This window comes from Schistocerca gregaria, chromosome 2, assembly GCF_023897955.1.
Source record: "Schistocerca gregaria isolate iqSchGreg1 chromosome 2, iqSchGreg1.2, whole genome shotgun sequence".
Lineage (NCBI taxonomy): Eukaryota > Metazoa > Arthropoda > Insecta > Orthoptera > Acrididae > Schistocerca > Schistocerca gregaria.
Window position 1 is genome coordinate 951898597 of NC_064921.1, and position 4631 is coordinate 951903227.

General features: G+C 41.5%; 1 pseudogene; it reads right to left on the minus strand.

Annotated features, from left to right (window-relative positions):
- Positions 1-515: 515 nt before the first annotated feature.
- LOC126337111 (5S ribosomal RNA) lies at positions 516-633 on the minus strand (annotated as a pseudogene).
- Positions 634-4631: the final 3998 nt, after the last annotated feature.

Sequence of the window (4631 nt, forward strand, 5' to 3'; positions counted from 1 at the left end):
ATTCGTTAATTTTTTTCTGACGTTTCCCCTTGCATCAATTATATGCTGTTCAAGTCTGACGTCATAATGAGCAGTGGTACTCTTTCTACTAAAAAAAAACTAAACTTCTCCCGAACAGGCCATGAGGGTCCAACGGTACTGACCGGCCGCCGTGTCATCCTCAGCCCACAGGCGTCACTGGATGCGGACGTGGAGGGACATGTGGTCAGCACACCGCTCTCCCGGCCGTATGTCAGTTTCCGAGACCGGAGCCGCTACTTCTCAACCAAGTACCTCCTCATTTTGCCTCACAAGGGCTGAGTGCACCTCGGAGTGGCCGAGCGGTTCTAGGCGCTTCAGTCTGGAACCGCGAGACCGCTGCGGTCGCAGGTTCGACTCCTGCCTCGGGCATGGATGTGTGTGATGTCCTTAGATTAGTTAGGTTTAAGTAGTTCTAAGTTCTAGGGGTCTGATGACCTCAGTAGTTAAGTCCCATAGTGCTCAGAGCCATTTGAACCATCTGAGTGCGACCCGATCGCCAACAGCGCTCGGCAGACCGGATGGTCGCCCATCCGAGTGCTAGCCCAGCCCGACAGCGCTTAACTTCGGTGATCTGACGGAAACCGGTGTTACCACTGCGGCAAGGCCGTTGGCTGGCACTCTTTCTACAGCGTTTTGAAACTGAAACTTTAATTATGGACACCCTGTATACAACACTGAAATCAAAGTCCAGGCACTACTTACAAATTACTTTCACAATGGTTTGATAACATCTCATTCACCATCAATTATTATTACTAAATCAAGTCACATATCAACAACACACTGAGTGTAACAGTAACGCAGTTCCGTACAAACCCGGCACGGAAGCGAGGCAGCGTGGATGGCGTATCCGTATCTGTCATTCAAGATTAGTTCGACTCCATGCCTAAAAGTGCTAGAACCATTCTTGTTCTCTGCGTAATAAATTTCACATCCCATATACCTTCACATTATATACAGATTTACTCATGTGTTCATTTTACTACGGAGAACATGCAGAATAAGTAAAATGTCGTTATCCGCTATCTTTCCTGGTATTTCTATTTTAATGGCTGGCAGTTCTGTGTTTCCTCTACATTTCTCATTTCGTTAATAATTAGTCCTCACCTTGTTGATGATGGAATGTTTCATGATTAATATTATTTGATATTTTTGTTGTTACAATAAAGCGACCCACAGTTACCTGCCTTGATGACACATGTACGTTTGCCATCTGTAACCGCCACACGTTTGGATACATTGCTTGCCTTTTTAGTACACCTTTAAATATGCTTCCTACGAGAAATGGTGGCACCCGTGACTTATTCAGTAACAGAAGATAAAGAAAGACGTCCTGCTCATTATAATCTGTAGTGGAACCGAAACACTGTGGCGCGGGGGCAGCGGCAGATCGAAGCGACGACAAAAGGGACGTTCCTCTTACCACTAGAGCAGCGCGCTTCTGTGGCTCCGTGTGAAGGTGGACTAATTTCACCTTCACGTCTTTGTGCGAGCTATTATGTACTCTGCTGAACAACATTCCCAGATTCCGCCGTAAAAACATATTTTCGGAATTTTCTGATTAATTCGTCTCAAGATTAGTCATTGTACCTTAGGGAGACTGCCAACTGAGATGTCTCAATATTTCCGTTACACTCTCTCGCCAGGCAAAATCAGTCGGTGGCCATTCGCATTGCCCTACATTTTATAAGCCCAGTAGAACTGGGGAGGAGAGGAGTTTGTGGCACAACTTGACAAGGAGAAGGGACCGGTTGGCAGGACATGTTCCAAGGCTTCAAGGGCTCACAAATTTAGCATTGGAGGACAGCGTGGAGGGTAAAAATCGTAGAGGGAGACCAAGAGATGAATACACTAAGCAGATTCAGAAGGATATAGGGTGCAGTAAGTACTGGGAGATGAAGAAGCTTGCACAGGATAGAGTAGCATGGAGAACTGCATCAAACCAGTCTCAGCACTGAAGAGAACAACAACAACAACGTAGCTATACCCGGCGAACTTCGTTCCGCCTCTGAAAATCTTTCTTTGTTATAGCTGACCCGGCAAAAGTTGTTCTGCCATATAAATTATCTCTAGTCTATAAGAATAATGTATACAAGTAATACAATAGCCATTGTTAGCGGGAGCTCGTCACACAAACAATAATAATGGCCGAAAACTGTGTAGGGAGTGAGAAAAAGCTTAGGGGGAAGTCCGGCAGTATGGGTCACTTTTAGTTCTAGCGTTTCTACGGGAGATCGCGCGGATTTAACAATTGCAGCCGATACACGGCTCGTCCATGGGCATACAAACATAGGCCAATTTCGTGTCGAAAGGTGTTCGCCAGCATTATGAATAAGGCCAAGCGCATACACATCGATTTTTATCGTACGTTAAAGTATTGTACGATTAAATTCTTTTAGAGGCAGAAAGGAGAGCATAGGAACTTCTTTGTTCCACTAAAAGAATTTGATTGTACGATATATTTCCGTACGATAAAAATCGATGCGTGTGCGCTAGGCCTAAATGTCGGTTTGCCGAATGACACGTGCTACCTAGTTAAACTTCTCGGTGTAGTTACGTCGATTCAAAGAGGGATATACGAGTCGTTGCTTTTGGTACATTTTCTTCAATTACCTATATATCGAATAGTGAAGGACTATCACCGGCAGACACATGGCGGGGATAACTGATCAAGTGATAATTGATCAATTATCGACCGCTCTTGAAAATTATGAAATTACTAAAATCGCTATTAAAAATAGGGGTTGGTGGTAGAAGGGTGAAAATTTAGGGTTGCGTGCATTTTTTAATGCTACATCATAAAAAAATAAAAATAAGAAGTTCTGTCCAAAACATAAGAAAACTTTTTTTTGGGATGGACCACCCTTATCACTTATGTATATGAAAAATAGATAATGACCGATTCTCAGACGTACCGAATAAATATATACAATTTCATCAGAATCGATAGAGCCGTTGATCAAGTGATAATTGATCAGCTATCGACTGGGATTGAAATTTATTAAATTACTAAAATCGCTCTTAAAAATAGGGGTTGGTGGTAGAAGGATGAAAATTTAGGATTGTATGTATTTTTTAATGCCACATCATAAAAATATAAAAATAAAAAGTTCTGTCCAAAAAATAAGAAATTTTTTTGGGGGTGGTCCACCCTTATCACTTAGGGGTATGAATAATAGATTACGACCGATTCTCAGACGTACCGAATATACATGTAAAATTTTATCAGAATTTATCGAGCCGTTTTGGAGGAGTATGACAGCTAACACTGTGACACGAGAATTTTATATATAAGGATTATCCGCTGTTAGTCATACGAATCCTACATTTTTTGCGCTTCACAAGTGTTTCGTTACGAATATCTTCGTAGATAGAACGGCGGATTCCCAGTTTACTTAGTTACAACTGAATCTATAAGCTCATTCCACCCCATTTCCCAATGCAGTATCACTCTTAATCACTGACATGATATAAGTGTTCTAAAGGAAACAAATGTACTGTACTTGTCTACTATCTGGCAATTCCTGCATTGTCTGGGTATTCATTTTTCCAATTTTCTGCTAGAAACGAAAACAAAAGATGAACTGTGTTTGTAGTGAAGTATAGAAAAAAATTCATTTCTATGTGTTCGTGAAAACACCTTCGAAACTATGAAAAGTTGTACAAAGAAATACGCATGACATACAATTGTGAAAGTACAGTATCCGAATTAAGAAACATAACCAACCCAGAGAGCTTCTGTAAGCGGGGCGAAGCTGCTTCGCGTGTGGACAACGTGATTTTGTAAACGTCTCTATGGCAACGCCGCTTCATCGCTCTATAGACGGCTATCGTTTTCAACGCCTGTTTACGCCTCGCAGTTGAAAGCCGTCAAAAGCGCTGCCAGATGTAAGGAATTTTCTTAAGTTGACTCGACTGTAGGAGTATGTTAGTAAAAAGAATTAATGTGTTAAAACTTGATGCATGATGTGGCGTTTGTTTCACGTGTCTCAGTTGTATGACGTCACATCTCTTTTGCTGTGTACAGTACAATGATATATTTGTTAGATCCGTTCACCGATGTATGTGGGTACTGTCAACGAAATACGTTGCAAATAGAATTAGTAGCAATAAATTGAAACCTCACGTATGACGCGGCAGTCTTTCGGGGATTTCTTTTTATGACGCCATATCTCCTGGCCTATGTGTCATACAATGATGTAATGTTCTAGGTACATTCAGCGGCATATGTGAATACTGCCTTCAAAATGTATTGCGAGCAGCGTTGGCAGAACAGAAGTAATAAATGTAAACTTAATTCACAGTGCGGCAGTTTTTCACACATCTATCTAACTGTTTATGACGTCATATCTCCTAAATTATGTGTGGTGCCATGATACACTTCTGTAGATGCATTTAGCGGCATATTTGGACAATGCCTTCGTAATTTATTGCGATTACAGGTAGTAGCACAAACCACTACATTTAAACCTCATGTGTGGCAGTTTTTAACGCATCTTATTGTTTATGACGTCACATCTCCAGGACTATTGTGGTACAATGATATGCTTTTGTAGGTGCATTTAGCGACATATGTGGATACTGCCTGTAAAATTTATTGCGAATGCAGT